This window comes from Panulirus ornatus, chromosome 12 (genome assembly GCF_036320965.1).
Source record: "Panulirus ornatus isolate Po-2019 chromosome 12, ASM3632096v1, whole genome shotgun sequence".
NCBI classification, from domain to species: domain Eukaryota; kingdom Metazoa; phylum Arthropoda; class Malacostraca; order Decapoda; family Palinuridae; genus Panulirus; species Panulirus ornatus.
In genome coordinates this window covers 52,426,778-52,448,837 of record NC_092235.1, presented here as the reverse complement: position 1 = coordinate 52,448,837, position 22,060 = coordinate 52,426,778, and the positions used below count along the sequence as shown (strand labels likewise).

The 22,060-nt window shown below is 47.4% G+C and overlaps 1 protein-coding gene across 4 annotated transcripts in view; it reads left to right on the top strand.

Moving 5' to 3' along the window:
• Window positions 1–10,161: 10,161 nt before the first annotated feature.
• LOC139752058 (uncharacterized) overlaps window positions 10,162–22,060 on the top strand; it is a 385,663-nt gene continuing 373,764 nt past the window's right edge. For 3 of the 4 annotated variants that reach the window (XM_071667896.1, XM_071667895.1, XM_071667894.1), the window contains exon 1: window positions 10,168–10,560. The gene's annotated coding sequence lies outside the window, so the exon portion shown is untranslated. Of the gene's footprint in view, window positions 10,561–22,060 lie in introns of all 4 variants that reach the window. The other variant, XM_071667892.1, reaches the window with a different exon arrangement.

Below are 22,060 nucleotides of genomic sequence, written 5' to 3'. Positions count from 1 at the left end.
GATGGTGCTTGTGATTGTGAAGGTGGTAACGGTGATAGTGATGCGGTGATGATGTTAACAACAGCGATGGTGATGGTTCGGCCGGGGAAGGGGAGATGGTGGTGGTAATGGATGTATTTAATTGCGGAGCCGGCCATTTTCATTTCGGTGCCAGTTAATTAGTGTTAGGGAGAAATATAAGAGTGGTAATTAGCATACCTAACCACTCCTCGGCTGTGTCGGGCGACCGGTTCTAAAACGCTGGCAACTCCTTCAGGTTTTGGTAGCAAACATTTGGAGAAAACAGTATGCACGTTGAGAGTGCACCAGACAGTAGGGTATCCTTCATCTCCTGCTGGAATCATTAGAATTACTTGCCCTTATGAAGAGGCCGCCTTGGCACTGGTGGTCAGTCATTACGTCATTCCTTGTCAACTTTATATTTCACTTGATAAACCTGCACAATAATCTCCTGGGTAGTGGGAGTGGCTTTTAATCCGGCTGTTTCGTAATTGGCCTGTTAATCTTTCTCTCTTAAGAGTAATTACCTTCTTTAGATCTTCATATTTACCTCAAGAGTCGTGAGGTGTCGTGTTTGTACGCAGGATTGATGGGGTTGTGGTGGTGTCGGTGATGGTGGTGGTGTCATGATGGTGGTGGTGTCATGATGGTGGTGGTGTCATGATGGTGGTGGTGCCATGATGGTAGTGGTGTCATGATGGTGGTGGTGTCATGATGGTGGTGGTGTCATGATGGTGGTTGGTGTCATGATGGTGGTTGGTGTCATGATGGTGGTGGTGTCATGATGGTGGTGGTGTCATGATGGTGGTTGGTGTCATGATGGTGGTGGTGTCATGATGGTGGTGGTGTCATGATGGTGGTTGGTGTCATGATGGTGGTTGGTGTCATGATGGTGGTTGGTGTCATGATGGTGGTGGTGTCATGATGGTGGTGGTGTCATGATGGTGGTTGGTGTCATGATGGTGGTTGGTGTCATGATGGTGGTTGGTGTCATGATGGTGGTTGGTGTCATGATGGTGGTGGTGTCATGATGGTGGTGGTGTCATGATGGTGGTTGGTGTCATGATGGTGGTTGGTGTCATGATGGTGGTTGGTGTCATGATGGTGGTGGTGTCATGATGGTGGTGGTGTCATGATGGTGGTTGGTGTCATGATGGTGGTTGGTGTCATGATGGTGGTTGGTGTCATGATGGTGGTTGGTGTCATGATGGTGGTGGTGTCATGATGGTGGTGGTGTCATGATGGTGGTGGTGTCATGATGGTGGTGGTGTCATGATGGTGGTGGTGTCATGATGGTGGTGGTGTCATGATGGTGGTTGGTGTCATGATGGTGGTGGTGTCATGATGGTGGTTGGTGTCATGATGGTGGTTGGTGTCATGATGGTGGTGGTGTCATGATGGTGGTTGGTGTCATGATGGTGGTTGGTGTCATGATGGTGGTTGGTGTCATGATGGTGGTTGGTGTCATGATGGTGGTGGTGTCATGATGGTGGTTGGTGTCATGATGGTGGTGGTGTCATGATGGTGGTGGTGTCATGATGGTGGTGGTGTCATGATGGTGGTGGTGTCATGATGGTGGTGGTGTCATGATGGTGGTGGTGTCATGATGGTGGTGGTGTCATGATGGTGGTTGGTGTCATGATGGTGGTTGGTGTCATGATGGTGGTTGGTGTCATGATGGTGGTGGTGGTGGTGGTGGTGGTGGTGGTGGTGGTGGTGTCATGATGGTGGTTGGTGTCATGATGGTGGTTGGTGTCATGATGGTGGTGGTGTCATGATGGTGGTGGTGTCATGATGGTGGTGGTGCCATGATGGTGGTGGTGGTAGATGTTGGTGGCCCATGGTGCTGGTGATTGTAGTGGTGGAAGGTGGTGGCCATGGTGTTGGTGGAGGGTATACTGGCCCTGGTGTTGGTAGTGGTGGAAGGTGGTGACCATGGCGTTGGTGGTAGTGGTGCCGATGTTACTAGTGTTGTTGAAGCAGATGTTGTAACTGTAGGTGTTACTACTGATGTTGTTGGTGATGTTGCCAGTGTTGGTGCTGTTCATGTTGTTGTTGTTGCTGTTGTTGCTGCTAAGGCAACTTGTAGGCGTACAATCGTGTTTTCTTTCTTAATTTTTCTTTTTGGCAGCACCGCTGCCTCAACTGCTTCTGTTGGAGCTTCTTTGCCGTCACCAACCCCCAACACCACCACCTCCACCATCACGATCTCCATCTCCACCATTGCCATTATAATGATGGTCGACGCTACCACCGTCATTTCCCCAGCTAAAAATCGTGTTTATTCGCTATGGTTACCACAAATATGACCCCTGTTTTCATCGTGTTTACTACCTCAGTTATCATCATAATAGGACTTAACATCATGCCTGCTGCTAACCATTATCATCATCATCATACTGTGTTATCATCATCATACTGCTATCATCATACTTTGTTATCATCATCATACTGTTATCATCATACTGTGTTTGCATCATCATCATACTGTGTTAGCATCATCATCATACTGTGTTATCCTCTACATACTATCCCCAGTATCATCATACCTGCTGTCGCCATGATCATCATCATGCCTTCTATCATCATCATCATTCCTACTATCGCTGGTGTTACTATCATTATTGTACCTACTGCCACCATTTTCATCATTATACCTGCTGCCGTCATAATCATTATCATACCTACAATCACCATGATCATCATTGTACCTACTACCATCATTATCATACCTACTACTTCCATCATCATCATACCTGTTGCCATCATAATCATCATCATACCTGCTGCCACCATCATCATACCTGCTGTTGTCATAATCACTATCATACCTACAGTCACCGTGATCATCATTGCACCTAGTACCATCATTATCATACCTACTACTTCCGTCATCATCATACCTGCTGCCACCATCATCATCATCATACCTGCTGCCACCATCATCATCATCATACCTGCTGCCACCATCATCATAATCATCATACTTGCTGCCACCATTATCATCACCATGCCCACCACCAGTATCACCTCTGACACCATTATCACCATACCTGGTGTCACCAGTACCACCTCCCACCACCATTATCATAATGAACACTAACAGTGTTGCTAATTAATTCCCAATTAGTAAGAGAGAGAGGGAAATAATCCCTGGCTGTAGTCATGTGATACAGTACTACTTTTTTTTTATGTACCGCCATGAGAACGACACTGGCTCATCCCCAGCGCGTCGGTGACTACTGTAATGCCAAGCATGACATGGGAAATGCAGCAAGAGATAACATTTCAGTCTATGAACAATCAAAATGTTCAAAATTCTAAACAGAATCATGTATAGCATGTGATCATGGTGTGTGTGTGTGTGTGTGTGTGTGTGTGTGTCACTACCATGATGGCATATATACAGATCTCCACAACACAAGCAGTAATTATGTCACGTTTCACAGAGCGAGCCGCCGAACAAACGTAAGCTGGGATCTTTAGAGAGATTACAGACGCTCCCAGTCATGGACGTATGGTTGGAGAGACGGAGGAGAGGATTGGGGACAAAACGAACACTTTGTTATGCCAGTAAGCCATCACGCAGAAGGGGTATGAAGAGTTCGAAACCCACTGTCTCCACCACTGATTAGATGCAGACACTGTTGTAACCACTGCTCTAAGTAGCACACACACGCACACCCACCCACCCACACACACACACATACACACCGTCAACCCTAGTGTTGTCACTATTGCTCTTAAGTGTAAGAAAGACACTGTGTTGTCTCACCATCATTACTATCATAAAGATTATAACCATCACCACCACACACCAACATGTTATAACCATCACCACCACACACCAACACGTTATAACCATCACCACCACACACCAACATGTTATAACCATCACCACCACACACCAACATGTTATAACCATCACCACCACACACCAACACGTTATAACCATCACCACCACACACCAACATGTTATAACCATCACCACCACACACCAACACGTTATAACCATCACCACCACACACCAACATGTTATAACCATCACCACCACACACCAACATGTTATAACCATCACCACCACACACCAACACGTTATAACCATCACCACCACACACCAACATGTTATAACCATCACCACCACACACCAACATGTTATAACCATCACCACCACACACCAACACGTTATAACCATCACCACCACACACCAACATGTTATAACCATCACCACCACACACCAACACGTTATAACCATCACCACCACACACCAACACGTTATAACCATCACCACCACACACCAACACGTTATAACCATCACCACCACACACCAACATGTTATAACCATCACCACCACACACCAACATGTTATAACCATCACCACCACACACCAACACGTTATAACCATCACCACCACACACCAACATGTTATAACCATCACCACCACACACTAACATGTTATAACCATCACCACCACACACCAACCCGTTATAACCATCACCACCACACACCAACCCGTTATAACCATCACCACCACACACCAACCCGTTATAACCATCACCACCACACACCAACACGTTATAACCATCACCACCACACACCAACACGACAGACATACATTACCGCTACTAATATTTCCGACGTCGTGACCATTTGGGTTATCATCACTATGATCATTACCATCAGATACGTATCATTATCAACCCCAGCTCATCCACCCATCCCCAACCACCGTTGTTGTTACTGCCGTCACCACCACCACCACCACTCTCACCCAACACCAACGGTTCAGCATCGATGTGGCTCACAGTAGCTGCTGTGTTGTATCGTCATCAGATGTACTCCTCCTACCCCAAGCATTGTGCCCGGTCCTTCATCACACGTATTCTTCGAGTGATCATCGGTGCACTGTGCGCCCTGCCATATGCCTGCCTAGTCATAAGCACTACCTGCCTCCCTCTGAGGGCCACAAGCAATAACTAAAGGGGACCCACACGAGAAATGGGTATATAGAGTAGCAAGGAAAACGGAAATCAAGTGATATGAATTTTTTCCTAAGTAGCCCCGACAACAAACTCTCCAGGTCAATCATTCTCTTGAAGGAGAAGAAGACATTGTCGAAACTAGTTGAGAAGTACAGGTTCCTGACTGTTGCCTTCAGTTTTTGGTGCTGCCTCTTACCCTTGTGAGAAATGCCCACCAGGACCGCCGTAAGATAAGGTCCACCTCGTAAGGAAGACTTCATGGGAGCGGCCAGGGGGGATGTGGAGTACACCGTCGTATCATATCACATCTTGCAGGAAATGTCACGTCAAGTGTGACGGTGTCATTTGATGGGTTTGGCCTTCAGCGGACAGGTCTTCCGCCCTCCAGTATACCCACATCAGCCTCTGTTGGTGCCCCTGGCCTGACGTCACGCTCTTCTTTCATTAGGTCATGTTTCAACAGGGGTCGTCGACGTCACGTAGGGATGGTGGGTTGAGGGGATTTCTGACGTCATGTAAGGTGTTGTTGACGTCTGGTAAGGGATTCCGAGCGTCTCATAAGGAAATGTTGATATCGTTAAGGGAATTATGGACGTCGTGTAGAGATTACTGACGGAATTTTCGGCGGGGTTGACGTCATTTAGGAATGGCTGACTGGATGTAGGGATTGTTTCCGTCTTTATAGAGCAGAGATATCCTCCTCTGCTCCATGGAACGGACCATCTCTTACGGAAATGATACGAACCATTTCTTACGAATGATGCACAAGAAACGAACCATATCTTATAAATGATATAAAAGAAAAGTACCATTTCTTACGAGTGACACACACACACACACGCACGCACACACACACACACACACACACACACACACACACACACACACACACACACACACAGTTACTCCTTCACAATATTTTGCTGGTGGACAAGATATGCGGGTTGCTGTCTCTGACCTACACTGGTGTTGCTGTCTTAAAGGGAGACCGTAAAAGTTTTTCTTTTTCGCAGTAGAGGCCGTTGCGTGCCCTAGTTCCGTGATCGGGATGCGAACCTGGGTACTGGTAAACATCCTTGTAAGACCCCTTAGAGGTCAAGATTTAATGGGCCAGGCTGTCATTCAATCCCAAGGGTCGTGCTGTCATGCTCAAGGGTCACAGGGTCGTGCTGAAGGGTCGTAAAGTCGTGCTCAGTGGGTCGCCCCACTTTCCCTGAAGACTGTCTATATAGTTGAAGAAGAAAAGAAAATTTTGAACTGCTACGATGTGGTGTCATTTTTGACATTTCGACGCCATGGGTGCTCTCCCAGCCCAGCCTGTATCAGGGATGGTCGTGTGATCTCTCATGACCTCATTCATAAACGTGCTGTAGTGACTTGCAGGGAGGAAACATCTGGCATGACTTGGAAATCGGACAGAACAAGTTTGAAAGAAATTTCTTGAGAATGTGTTCGTCGAGAGGGAGGAGGATGGTTGAGGATGGACGGGAGTGGTGAGGACGGTGGTTGAGGATGGACGGGAATGGTGAGGACGGTGGTTGAGGATGGACGGGAGTGGTGAGGACGGTGGGGAATTGCTAGAGATGTGATGGCGTGGAGGGGCGGTGGAAGTGGAGGGATGGTTGAAGGGTAGGCGGGATAGAGGGTTCCTGGGAGGGTATAATGTAAGGTCAAGTGAAGAGTAAACCACAGAAAGTTAGTGGGGCGGGTGAAGAGAGTGTGTGTGAAGGGGTGGTAGTAAGGTGGGTGTAAAGAGGTCAAATGGTAGGTGGAAAGAGCACGAGTCGGTGAGAAGATGGGGAGAACATGAGTCGGTGGGGGATAGGGAGAAAAAGAGTGAGTGGGGGATGGGAAGAACAAGAGTCGGTAGGGGATGGGAAGAACAGGAGTTGGTGGGGGTGGGGAGATGTTGACGGTAGTCGTAGATGTGGTGGATGAGTGGGAAGTGCTAATGGAGTGGTTGGAGAGATTCGGTAGGTGGATGGATGGAGTGTGGATGTAGAATGAAGTCATGGTGGGTCTAGACTTCGTCCTACAGCAGTAAAGAGGGAATACAGAAGAGTGGCTGAGATTGGTGGACAGATGTAATAGGGAGAGGTAGAGAGAACACTGGCACATGTAATGGTATCGTTGGGGAGAATGGCATGGGTAGAATAGGGGGGGGGGGAGTTGTGTCGAGGAGAGCCAGGTGGAGGAGGAGGAGGAGAGAAGGGTGGTAGTAGGTCCTGGCTCGGGTGGTGGTAGGTCGTCATGTCCGCCCGCCCGCCCGTCCGGTAATACCAAGATATATCATGCCGATCTTCCGGATGGTTGTGCTAATTACCAACGTCGGCCCGCTGATTGCGGTGCTTGCTGTGTGGCTCGAAGAGCAGCGCCAGTGCAGCGGCGAGTGTGTGTGCTGCCGCCCCCTGCCAGTGCTCTCACGTGCAGCACGGCCAGATGAGCTGTAGCGGGGGGGAGAGTGAGTGAGTCGATAAAGAAGAGACGCAGGGGATGAAAAGCGATGACGTTGGAATAGTGGGATGAGAATGAGAAAGAGGAGGAAGAGAAGGAAGGAAGGAAGGAAGAAGACTAGTGAGATGAGAATGAGGAGGAAGAGAAGGAAGGAATGTAGGAAGAAGACTAGTGGGATAAGAATAAGAAAGAGGAGGAAGAGAAGGAAGGAAGGAAGGAAGGAAGAAGACTAGTGGGATAAGAATGAAAAAGAGGAGGAAGAGAAGGAAGGAAGGAAGGAAGAAGACTAGTGAGATGAGAATGAGGAGGAAGAGAAGGAAGGAATGTAGGAAGAAGACTAGTGGGATAAGAATAAGAAAGAGGAGGAAGAGAAGGAAGGAAGGATGGAAGGAAGGAAGGAAGGAAGAAGACTAGTGGGATAAGAATGAAAAAGAGGAGGAAGAGAAGGAAGGAAGGAAGGAAGAAGACTAGTGGAATTCATTGAAGGAAAGTGATTATATTGTTTGATTCTTGTAACTTCATGTTGCTGGTCTAATGATGTTCTCACCTTACCAACAGCCACCCAATTTATGACAGTTCAATTGAAACTCATGTTCTCATTCCTTCCCTGTGTCAGCTTCACTCCTCGCCTTTCAGCAGAGTACCTGTCACAGCTGTACCCTGTACTTCTTAGTTTCTGTCATGTCTGTACCCTGTACCTCTCACACCCTGTCATAGCTATGTTCTGTACCTCTCACTCCCTGTCATAGCTATGTTCTGTACCTCTCACTCCCTGTCATAGCTATGTTCTGTACCTCTCACTCCCTGTCATAGCTATGTTCTGTACCTCTCACTCCCTGTCATAGCTATGTTCTGTACCTCTCACTCCCTGTCATAGCTATGTTCTGTACCTCTCACTCCCTGTCATAGCTATGTTCTGTACCTCTCACTCCCTGTCATAGCTATGTTCTGTACCTCTCACTCCCTGTCATAGCTATGTTCTGTACCTCTCACTCCCTGTCATAGCTATGTTCTGTACCTCTCACTCCCTGTCATAGCTATGTTCTGTACTTCTCACTCCCTGTCATGGCTGTATTCTACACTTCTCATTACTTGTCATAGTTCTATATCCTATATTTCCCACTACATGTCACGGCTGTACCCTGTACTCAGTATCTTACATATACCTTGCACTTTCCAATGCCAGTCTCAGCTGTAAACTGTACCTCACAGTGTCTGTCACAGCTGCAACCTATACTTATAAATGTCTGTGACAGCAGTAACCTTTATTTCTCTGTTCCTGTCACACTGCACTTCTCAGTGCCATTCATAGCTGTATCCTACACTCTATTTTTCCGCATACCGTCATCAAATAATTCTCTCTCTCTCTCTCTCTCTCTCTCTCTCTCTCTCTCTCTCTCTCTCTCTCTCTCTCTCTCTCTCTGTCTCTCTCTCTCTCTCTCTCTCTCTCTCTCTCTCTCTCTCTCTGCCATCCTCTACCCTTCCCGCTTATGTTTTTATTATGTCGGATTTCTTCCCTTCCCACATGTTGAAAACAGACAGGTAGACTTGGGGTCTCCCAGCTATGTACTCTCAGCCAGCAGAAGAGCACCAACAGAACGTACATAGGGCAGAGAAGGTATTACAATGCGTCTTATGGGTCACTGTAGGATTGAGGTGTTTACACACACATACACACACACACACACACACACATATATATATATATATATATATATATATATATATATATATATATATACACCTCTATATATATATATATATATATATATATATATATATATATATATATATACACCTCTATATATATATATATATATATATATATATATATATATATATATAGAGGTGTTACCGGACTCCGCCTGCTTGAAGTTACACCGCGACTGAAAAGCCACTTATGGCGAGGTTGTCTCAAATTACCATTGGACGAAGGGAGAGTAATCTCGCCGAAGAACTTTTGACTCACAATGAGTCCATCATACCCCTACTACTGATCGTAGCGCAACCTCAGAGCTGCAGGAACCCCCCCCCCCCACTCTTAATGGGTCCTGGGGTGCCATGATTATATAGCATGATTCTCTCTCTCTCTCTCTCTCTCTCTCTCTCTCTATATATATATATATATATATATATATATATATATATATATATATATATATATATATATATAATTTGTGTGAGTGTCGCGAGCAGGCCTTGTTTGTTTTTATATGGGTTCCTTTAATATACTGTGAACACAAAATTCATATATTGATCTTTACGAGTTATTGTTATCACCCCAGGAGATGAATACGTCAACTCCTTTATCCCGGCAAAATATCAATATACTTAAACAAACACACAGTTGCCTTAATTGCCATGATCACTTATTCTGACACGCGCCACTCACCGCGCGAGCTCTGCGCGTGCTGATCTGCGCGGCCACTCATCGAGCATCCACACGTGCTCTCCCACTCAATGAGCTTAAGGCCCTGGACCGAGCGTAACTTTCTTCTATTGGGGGAGTTGATTAAAAGCAATATTATAATGTATTTGTAAGTCATATTCCGTATTTCATCTATGTCCGCATATATACATCAGCTTCAGCACCAATATCCCAAGGCAAACCGATTGATTTTCCGGAGAGGGGCCTCCCCCATGAAATTGCTAAAGTAAATTCCTGGAGCTGGCATCCTGGCACTGAGACTGATTGCCTGTGAGTACAGCTGTCTGAAGAATGGCCAGTCCATTTGCAGACACCGGGGAGGGAGCACGTACGCTTCTCTGCTCCGGCTTTGGCAAGTTTGTTCTTGTACCTTGTGAACTTGGTGTCTAGCGCTTACTCTTAGTGTATCCGTGGCGCCCATGAATACATAGTGTTATTGTGACTGTAGTTTCGGAGTGATTCGACGCGGGGGAACCCACTGGTGCTTTTAAAGTATATTATTATTTTTATTTATTCTTTCGTCCCGGATTGGGACTTTGGATTCTTGAGACTGGAAGTGAACAAGTGTTTGTGCGAGACTAAGTCCATATGCGGGCCCGCTAACCTTAGGATGTCGTCTTCTCCAGTTGGCATACGGGATTATTAGTGTACAGTGGAGCAAGTGTTAAAACACCAACGATTCGGAACTACTGTAAGGTAAGACCTCGCATCTGGAGGAATGATTTTTTTTTTTCTTTTTTCTCTTCTGTGGCGGGTATCATATTTTGCATCGTGGCAAGTGAGGTGTGGCGTCCTGTGTGGCTAGCAATGTGGGGGACTCGGCGTACACTCCTGAAGCAAGGGTGGCAGCAGTCCACCACCACGACAGCAAGCAGGTGCTCTCCGTCGGATGGTTCTCGGTGGACCAGCGGGTCTGTCTGGACCAAATCGCGATACCAACGTGAGTGAGTGTGTTTCAGCCTACGTTACCAAGCTCCTGGATGGGCAGGATGTTACGTGTTACCGACTGTTACTTGCGCAGACAGTGTAGTGTCGCGTTTTTCGCTTTTGGACAAGAGGCCAATGGCCAAAGTGAAGGGTGGGAATGTGAAACATTTCGAGAATATTTGAGAGAAAATAAAGTTATCATCAAGACGTTGGAAAATACAGTGTTTACATGTGTTTTGTTGGTGTCAGGATATATATATATATATATATATATATATATATATATATATATATATATATATATATATATATATATATATCTGGCTAGTGAATGAGTAAAATGAAGTTATCATCGCTGTCTTCTGAGAGCAGTCACTTTATAATCATTCCTAAAAACCCTTACGAATGAAGCAAACCATAAAGTGAAATACTTGTTCATTATTCAACCCACTTTCGACACGAAAGGAAATACAGAGAACCAAAATCTTGATATGTTAAGTATATTCAGCGACAAACTAAAGTGAAAAAAGAATCCAATTAAACTCATTTCAAGATCAGCCAAAGTAGAGGAAATGAAAAATAGCATATACAGAACCCTTAGGAAATCCTCTGGGCGATCGCCCTAGCCTAAACACCAACACAAGAATAAACAAAACAAGTACCCCGCCACCCCAGCAAACTAACCAATCTTCTTCACTAGCCTGTTTCTCCAATTTATTTTTTTGAACGATATTTTTCTGACCGAGAACAAATCCAAAGGGGGAGGAAATTAGATGCCGCATCAAGTCCGCTGCCACGTTACTGCAGAATACCAAAATTTTCACACTATTTCACCTCTCTTCTCTCCGTTTAAGGTCAGTGGCTCGGCGGTTCAGCGCGAGGGGTTGGCTGCCTGCTCCAGCTGATTGGAATTAGGTGTGTGTTGGTTGTTGATTAGGAGTGGTGTGCTGGGTGACGTATCGTGGCACGAGTCTAGTGAAGGGAAGAGTGTGGCGGTGTGGTGGTTGGGATGGTAGGGCGGCCGACCATTGTGAAGCCCCTTGCTCGTCAGTGCTAGCGATCACAACTCTCTCTCTCTCTCTCTCTCTCTCTCTCTCTCTCTCTCTCTCTCTCTCTCTCTCTCTCTCTCTCTTTCTCTCCCCCTGAGAAGTAATGGAAACTCATCCATTGTGTTTCGTTTCCAATTTCAGCTGAAGGGAAGGTTCATTTTTGTGTTGCAATGCAGCTTCGTGGAAGACTATATCATGTATATTTTTCGCTTCCTCCTACCCTCCCTTCTGTCTGAAAGTTGTTAGACGCGTGATAATTTTTTTTAGTATATATATATATATATATATATATATATATATATATATATATATATATATATATATATGACTCGCTCTTGAGCCTATTTCTCGAAATTTAACGAACGTTTCTAACACAGGAATGTTTGTAGCCTGTCACGTATCTCGGGTGTTGTGTATTTGTTTTCAGCGTGGCCGTTCAAGTGTGAACGTCAACAACAGGAACTTAGGGGCGTTGTTTATAGCGGTGGGATATGTATATGTGATGCCAGTCAATGAAAATTATGATAATCACGGCTCGCTCTTTACAGGGATTGAGATAGTCGAGTCTCTCTCTCTCTCTCCTTCTCTCTCTCTCTCCCTCTCCCTCTCTCTCTCCCCCCGTCTGTTTTGGCACAGGCGGAAATATGCTCACTCCAGGGCCTCGGTCCCTCGCTCGCGCCCCCAGCCCGAAGCACGTGTGAAAAATGCTGTTTAGAACGTTATTTTTTTTTTATTTTTTTTTTTTTGGTTTTTACAAATTCTAATTAGAACAGGATGTTTTGTATTTTGTCTTAATGAGCACGTTTTTGTCTTGAATGCCTTTGTGTCATAATCGACGTAATTTAAGTATAATGATTTGCGTGTTGTAATCTGTTGTACTCATCCACGGCCCCTGTTGGCCGCGCCTTCACCTAACGTCACCCCAGTTTATTAAATGTGTTCTGCTGGAGGTTTTGCTGCGGTGGAAACTAGTTTGTCTTTCGTTTGGAAAACATAATATGGTCCGTGATTGTTCCGTTTGTTTGTGTATGTGCAAGCAAACCTTATATATATATATATATATATATATATATATATATATATATATATATATATATATATACATATATATATATGTAACGCGCTTTTGTGTGTCTGTGGACAGCTTAGAATAGTACTGTTTAGAGTAGATCTTCCGTACTAGCACTATTTATGTACCATCTTAATACGGTACACTGTAAAGAATATCTTCCTGTGGATTACGTACAAAATGAGGGTGTTTAGTTGTTTGGATGGCCGTTCTCGAGCCAACAGTACCAAGGTATAGCATTAATTAGAAGGTAATGAATACTGTCATAAGTTCAAGGAGTTTAATGTTCACGAGTGACAAGGATGGCGCGCTAATTACACCAGGTAAGGTTTCCTATTGTTTACCTGGTGCCTCGCGTCCCTGAATGGATTATAAGCAGTAGCATCACCGCCTTGGGAAATACGTAAGTAACACCAGTGTTTTTTTTTTTTTTTGTTAGTCTTATTAAAGGATTGCATAGCTCCAGAACCGCTCCAGCATTGCCCTAGCGTTGCTTCAGCACCTGCATCACCCCCCCCCCTCCCAAGCATTACTTGAGCATCATTACAGTCGCTGCAGCACCACCACCACCGCAACCTGACCCCCCCCCCCCAATCTCCAGCACGACCGGCACAGCACCGTCAACGCCTCGACCCCGCATCCCCTTACAGGTGTAGCAACAGTATCTTCACAACAAGAGGACCAACCTCGCAGTGTTACTGTACCAGAGACATCACACGGTGAAGCGGCACTCACTCATTCTGTAGAGCCACAAGAGCAACAGCATTACGGTTTCAGCGGGAATATTAGCACTGTTCCTGCACGACGCTATTTACTGTCACTAGGTCATCACCGGGCCTAGGGTTGCTTGAAGCGCCAGAAGAGTCATCGTCACCAGCTCATTCTCTAGTACTGGTATCGTCTAGATATCAACCTAGCTACACCATTACCTCACTGAGCTCACCACCAGTAGTTCCACCGACACCCCCCACCAAGGCAACAGCACTACGCTAGACCAGGCAGCACCTGAGCCCTATCATGACAGCAACACCAACGCCTGCAGACACATGCGTCACGTAGCGCCAACACCACCCTAGTGCAAGCACCGCTCCAGCACCAGCATCACCCCAGTATAATTATCACCCCATCACCAATACCACCCCATCATCACCCCAGCACCAATACCACCCCAGCATCACCCCAGTATCATTACCACCCCAGTACTAGCTCCACAGTCACCACCACCACCACCTTAGCACCTGTATAATGACCAACACTCGAAGTCTACTATAAGCATCACTCGACACCTAACACCAGGTCATGATCACCCGTTAAGCTGGAAATAACAGCTTAACCACCCACCTCCTCCCATCACAGCGTCAGAACCAGCACCCCCTCAACTCCAATGTCACCTCACCACTGTCCTTTTGTTTAGGGCCATCTCAACACCACCACCACCAGCTCCACAGTAACACCACCTCACCACCACACGAACACTGACGTCATCCCTGCATTCACTCACTGCCACCTTTGCTCCAGCACGAGCTCAGAATTAAGCACCACCCTCATCCCTGAGAACGTCCATCCACCCTGACACACCACCCACCGCCACCACACACCTAACCCCACTGTTACCATAACCATATCCTCACCATCGTCACCCTAGCATCATTACCACTGAATATCCTCCCCCTCTCCCATCCCCAGCATCCTACACTCCCTATCTATTACCTCAACTTCAGTCACCCCTTCACCCCAACTTCTACCACCACTCACCATGACGCAAACAACACCCTACCACTAGCACCACAACCACCACAGTGCATGCACTCTGACCCCCCCTCCCCTTCCCTCCCCCCATCCGCTCATCGCTGATATCACCCCACTATTACCATCCGGGCACCACCATTCCCCCACCACCATTCCACCACTCCCTCGTTCTCCATCTTCAGTGCCAGAACCACCTCACGCAGCACCACGACCTCTGCGGTGACGCAACCCCAGCTTCCTTTCCAGCACCAGCATCATCATCATCATCATCATCATCATCACCTCAGCACCACTAGCATCATCACCCAGCACCAGGATCACCTCCCGGGCACCACGCCAGCACCAGCAGCTCCCTCAGCGCCAGCCTCACTCCCCCACACCTCTGGTAGCACCGCCCCAGCTCAAGCATCATACATGCAGCAACGTTGTCATGACTAGCATTATCTCAGCACGAGCCCTCAATACCGGCATCGCCACCCCAGTATCGACAACCAACCCCAGCACCAATACAACCAACCCCAGCACCAGCAGCACCACTCCAAGCTCGAGTGTCACCGCCTTAGCACCAGCGCCGCAAGATCCTCCACGCACCATCACCACAACACCAGTATCACCACCCGGACATAAACATCACCTCCCAGCATCATCACCCCCAGCACCAATGTCATCACCCCAGCACCAGGATCATCACCCCCAGGCACCAGGATCATCACCCCAGCATCAACATCACTACCCTCCTAGGATCACCACCACCACCACGGCACCAACCCCAGCAGCATCACCACCACCCACCCCAGCACCCACCCCAGCACCAACCTGATCACTAGAGACAGCATCAGTTTCCTAAGCCGTCATCTGAATGCTAATAAGGTCCTCGTACAATCTTAGCCATGGCATTCAGGACTGTTCCGCTAATGGGGTCTTAAGGGGCGGATACAAAGAGCCAGGGAGGGAGGTGAGGGAGGGAGGGGGCTGCTATGAAGGATAGTGGAGCCCATGATAGAGAAAGGGGAATGGAAATATGGTATGGTAGGTCCTCCGGAAGGTGGTGATGAAACATTAAGGTGGAGGTGGGGTGCCAGGGGTTATGGACGATGCAATGTGGAACATTGTGATCTGGTAAATGAGACAGGCAGTGTAGAGCAGCGTGACCTGTTAAATGAGACAGTAAGAGTGGAACAGCGTGACCTGTCTGATGAAGCAGGAAATGGGGAATAGTGTGACCGGATATACGAGACAAAGTGTGACCTGTCTAATGAGAAAGTGTGCAACAATGTGACCAGACAGATGAGACTGGAAGAGTATAACTTTGTAGGCCTGTCAGATGAGACAGGAAGTGTAGATGTGTGACCCGTCGAATGAGATACATAAGCAGTTTGGAAGTTTATGACCTGTCAGATGAGGGAGACGGTTCGAATGATTATGTCTTGTCAAATGAGACAGGCAAGTGTGGAAGACGTGAGACGGGCAGTATGGAACTATGAGATCTGTCATATGAGACGGGTAGAGTGGGAAGGGCTTATTTCATGCCTTCCGTCGAGGGAAAGGACGGGCCGTGAACTGAAGTGTGTGTGAGAGAGAGAGAGAGAGAGAGAGAGAGAGAGAGAGAGAGAGAAATTGATGGGAAGGACTCGTTCCATGTGGGATGGATGATTCAGTCGGAGGAGAGCAAGTCTGAAGTGGGAAGGGGAGGTAGGAAATAGAAGATGATGTGAGAGACAAGGAAGTCTGAAATGGAAAGTAAAAGGGGAGAGGGAGAGAGGTTGAAGACGTAGACAAAGAAGTCTGATGTGGAAAGGCAGAGGAGGAGGGAGACGAGAGGGCGGACTCGGAGAAGGTCTGAAGTGGTAAGGGAAAGGAGGAGGAATTACGAAATTAATGGGAAGTGTTAGGGCCGAGTTACCTCTCTTATATATGAGAGAACACGTGCACGACCGCTGAGGTGGTAGCACAATGGGAGGTAATGTATGAAGGGATGAAATATGGCAGATGGAATGGAGGGGGAGTGGGAAATGGGATATACGGGTATGGGTATTGAAGTAAGGATGATAGATGAGGATATCTGAAAGATGATGGGTAGAATAGTCGCGTAATGATGAAATATATAAGACAGTTGGTTGGCGTACGGAAAGACGTTTCGATTTCCGACGTCGAATTCGGCACCGCGTTAGGGGTAATGGAAATTGTTCAGAGTGAAGAGATGAGTAAGGCCAGATGATGATGCTGATGCATGAAGAGAACAAAGCGGAAACTCAAGACGTTAGCGAAGAAACGGTAAAATTCGGAAGGTAGGGGAAATTAACGGCGTTGTAAGGTCGGTGCGGGAGGGCGAAAAATCGCTCAGCGAAACGAGCTTTATAACGAATAGATCACGACTAGACAAAGCCTGTAAATGGCCCAACTTCGTAACAAATAAATCGCCCCAAAGACGAAGCGTTTTGGAACTTGTTTCGCGAATGCATCGGCGAATAAATGACTTGCATGTTTACCCGGGTGATTATCATGTCAGTGACTCAACCTGTTCAGCGAACACCGCCACTGGGGTCGACGGTAGTTTTCGTACGAGTCACCTTGTGGGAGAACCAAATGGTTCGGCTAAAACTTCAACGCGAGCTTAAGCATTCAGACTGCTCAGTAACAGACTCGGGAATCACCTCGACGATATTATTACGTGGTCCGAGGATCCCTTTTACTGTCGCTCTTGCAGCCTTCGGGGCTGCGCTTCACGCAGGAGTAGGGCAAGGGGGCTGGATTCTCTAGGGCGAGGTGGTGTACTCTTTTTTTTTTTTTCCGTTCGCATACTTTTAGGGTCCTCGGCGTGACTTCTCGCTAATAAGGGTCACCTCTTGGAGACAAGAGTCCGTAAAAATCTTTTGACCATATGTGTAGGTACATAAAACGATTTCTGTTAGAAGCAGACGACACCAACGTCAAGAACTGACGAAAGATTCGCATAGACCGCACTGGTAGGTACAAAGTATGTGCAGGTCGCTGTGTCAGGTTTCGGAACCGGGGAATCACATTCTTCCATCCACCGTACAGTTCACAGTCATATCTCAGGGCAGTGTTTTGCCACACCTCCTACGAGATGCGTCCCGCGTCTCCTGCCGCAGCGCTGGGCGAACATGCGTGGCTCACTGTAACGAACACCACAGATGTACTTGTGTTTGAGTCGTAGTTATAGCAAGGAAGAATACCCCAGGACAGATAACGATAGCCAGCACGTAATCGATACACCCACGGAACACGACGATACGACCCTTGAGCACGACGGCACGACTTGAGCACGACGGGGCGACTTGAGCACGACGGGGCGATAATCGCGCCATCACACACACACACACACACACACACACACACACACACACACACACACACACACAAGGATCGTACCGTCGTGCTCAATTTTTTTTTCTTTTCTTTAAAGGCCTCTTTTGCGGACCTTGGTGGAGGGCAGCGCCCTACCGGTAAATAGTGAGCTGGTGACAGATGTTGGTGTACGGAATTAAAGGCTCCAAAATACGAGAGTTCCCATACCTAATGAAGCCGCCAATAGCTCATTTACTCCACGCAATTTTATCAACATTTGGATTACCATATTAGCTTCTGATGCATAGAGAAGTTCGTAATCGCGCGAGAGTTGAGAGGGAACAGAGGCATTAGAGTTTAGAACTGTGAATTGGAATTAGGAAGTATATAGTGCCTAGTTAGGAGTGCTATCAGAATCCTGGGTGTTAAAAGGAACGATTGACTGATGAAGTCGGATGCATTGAAGGATCTCAGGTGTCTGTGAGAAATGACGTTAGAAATTATGAAACTGCAGCGAGAATTGGTGCCGGGAAGATCTTTCCTTTGAAAGTACTGTGTCGTAATGATAAGAAATGAAATGACGCATTCTTTTCGCGGTTGACGAGAGAAAATTAAGAAAGACCTGAGATCTCTGGGACTGCTTGGATGCCAGGTGAAGGTACTGGCGCAAGAGTTGACACTGAGCGTTCATTAAGTTTTATTTGGATAGTTGGTGTTGTCGTCGACTGTGGGAAAGGATAAAGACCTCTGGCTTCCCTAGATGGTCAAGGCGGAACACCCAACGGCATCAGCTTCTCTTCTTTTGAGGTGTTATATATATATATATATATATATATATATATATATATATATATATATATATATATATATATATATATATATATATATATATATATATATATATATATATATATATATATATATATAAGGATCAACAAAGGATTGATTACCCTTTAGCAGGATAGCTCCTCAAAATCATAAGACAGTACGAGGCTGCCCTTCATGCTTTTCTCCTCTCGTCGTCCTTCCGCTCCTCCTCCTCCTCCTCATCATACTCTCCTCAATTTCCCTCCACCTCCGCTCCCCCTCACAATCCTCCTCTCTTCCTACATTCTCATCGCGTGTTTTTGTTACATACATCGTCTTTCCTTTTGCTCATTGTCCTCCTTTCCTTTGATTATTTCATTCTTTTGATACTTACTTTCTTCTTCCTCCTCTTCTCCCCAAAGTGGTAAACAATCCAGACCAGATGGGTTACATTCTGACGTTGCCAACTCGATGATTGTAGTTACGCTGCCTCGTTAAGCTCTCTCACGACAAACTTCGATTGCTAGTTTTTGCCACCAGATGAACGATCATTTCGGTAGGTGCCATCCCCTCCCTGTATAACTCTTCTTCCTTCTTTATCGCTCCATCCAGATCATTAGGCCAAAACTCCCCAGCAGTCGTTACGTTACAAAGGATGGTTAATCTGGATCCCTTGTGGTTTCTGTCTCTCTCTCCCAGGAGCAGTAACAAATCCTTCTAACCCCCTTCCGCCCATCTCTCACTCTCCCTCTGGTCCTTCTCTGTCACTCCTGCTGGATTTGCCCCCCTCCACCCAACTCCCCTTTATGTCGTCCACCCCACCACGGGAAGGAGCACAAACATCCGCTGTCCCTTATTATACCCAGATAAATTGACTTAATTAACCAGCGACGTCAGGGAGAGATCAAAGCCTCTCCACATGTTCCTCCTTCCTGCTGCTGCTGCTGCTCCGCCCTGCTGTTGCTGCTGCATATGCTTCTCCCCGCTGCTGTTGTTGCTGTTTTGCATACATCCTCTTCCTCCTGCTGGTGTTACCGCTACTTCACCTGCTTCTCCTCCCTGCTACTCTACACCCTCCTCTTTGCTGTTCCACTTGTCGCATTTCTCTGTTGTCGCTGTGTGCTCCTTTCCTCTATGTTGCTTTACATGATCGTCTTTTATGTTGCGTCGCCGCCTCCATCACTACCACGTCCTGCCACCCCTAAAGGTGTTAAGGGGGTTCAGGCCATCTGAAGATAAGGCCTCCATGCCAAACTAGAGCCTGGCTGATCTTTTAGCAACACCCACACTACCCTTACCACACAGCCACTGTTCTTTGTCTTCCTATGGCGCTACTACCACCATCCACAAGACCCATACCACTCTTATACACCACCAAGACCAACCCTTCCACTCCTGTTTTATTGTCTCGTTTCGACCACAATTCAAATTAGAAAGCAGATATCCTCGTCATGGACCATGTCAGTCTTTCCCATGTACCGTCATCTGCCACCATCACCATTACCCTGCCTCCTGCCACCAACACAAGTACTCCTCCTGCTCCCAACCCCACCATCATCCTTCCGACTATTGCTCCATCCCCCATACCATCACCATCTTTCCCACCACCACCACTACCACCTTTCCCACAAGGAACGCCCCGGGAAAGGTTGTTTGGCTGGAGACTGGCTCACCACGGACCTCACTGTCACTCCAACACGACCATAATCTGTTGCATTAAGAACTGAAACGCCATCATTACGTGCCTCCTTTCCCGGCCAGCCAGCAGCGGCCGCCGCTGACCACTGTCCCTCCCGGCTACTGGACGAGCGAGGAGCCGCCGGCGAGGTCTTCCTCCTCCGTATGAAGATGTTGACGCCGCTAACCAACCGGTGATGGGTGCTAATGAGGGCAACACCCTTCATCATCACCACCGCCCATCCCCGACAGATGACGCACCATCCCCGCGGCCCGCTGTCACCGTTGTTACCTCCCACACCTACCCCCCCCTTCCCATCCGGGGCCCACCCAACCATCCCCTCCTCCACCCCATGCGGGCCGGCCGCCCCTCCCTCCCCCTCCTGCCTCACCATCAAGCGAGTCATTTGGTATAATGACGAGTGCAGGTAACACCAAAACTAACAATGAAACGGTATCATCATTGTCCAACTCTCTCCTCTCCCTCCAAACACACCTCTCCCTTCCTCCCCTGTCCCTCTGTTCTCTCCCCACCCGTCCTCTCCCGGCCCTTTCCCTCCCTGTATACTGGTGAATTTACTCTCACACACTTATACATCAGCAGCCTCTATGGCCGGGAGGGCAACAACAACCTGGGTGGTGTGGGGTGGGTGGTGTTGGGGCTGCACCTCATAGGCAATTATTACTTACAACCACGGCCTCCATCCTCACCCCCAGCGCAACTCTGGTATGGCTTTTGTTGTAGTTGTGGTGGCTTAGTGGTGGTGATGTGGTGGTGGGGTCGGTGGTAGTTTATAATGATGGTGATTGTGGTGGTTATTAAAGACGGTAGTGGTGGTCAGTGCTACAATGGGCTATGCATTGGTGGTGCTGTAGGTATCTGTTGGTGGCGATGCAGTGTTGGTGATTGTAGTGATGGTAGCGCTGTTTTGCTGGTGTTGGTGGAGATACAGCGGTGGAGCTGTTCGCCGATGATGGTGTCGACATAGGTGGTGGTGGCGATGGCGGTGTTCGGGCAGATGCTCGGTGGCGATAGAGCGGCGATGATGGTGGTGCTTTTGGTCAAGAGATGTTGGCGACAGAGCGATGTCGGTGATGGTGTCAGTAGTTGTTGGGGATTGTGGTGCTTCAGCGGCAGTGGCGCCGCTTGTGTTGGTGCTGGAGCGATGGTCTGTGTCGGGGGATAGTTCGGCAGTTTTGTGGGATGGTAATTATCCGAAGCAGTGGTAGTGCGTCGGTAGTACTGGTGTTGGTTGGTGTAGTCAGTGTGGTAGTTGTGGTAACCGTCAGTGGAAGACGACGGTCTGGCAGGCAAGGAGGTATACAGGTAGGTAGGTAGGTAAGAAAGCTGGACGTGAGATATATAAAGAGATTTCTCTGGAGCGACATCGTTCACGCTGAAACCGATTTTTCGTATGAAAAAAAGCGAAAGAATCGGAAGATCCCAAACTCTCCCATCAGTCCTCTTCAGTACTCGAGTCAGAGTAGAGGAATTTAGATAGCCCTATTGATAAAAACGTTATCTGTCGGATAGATTTCCAGTGATAATGTATGCCAGCGTTCACCTCTCCCTCCTCCCTCTCCCGCCGGATGAACTAGAGTGGCTGGC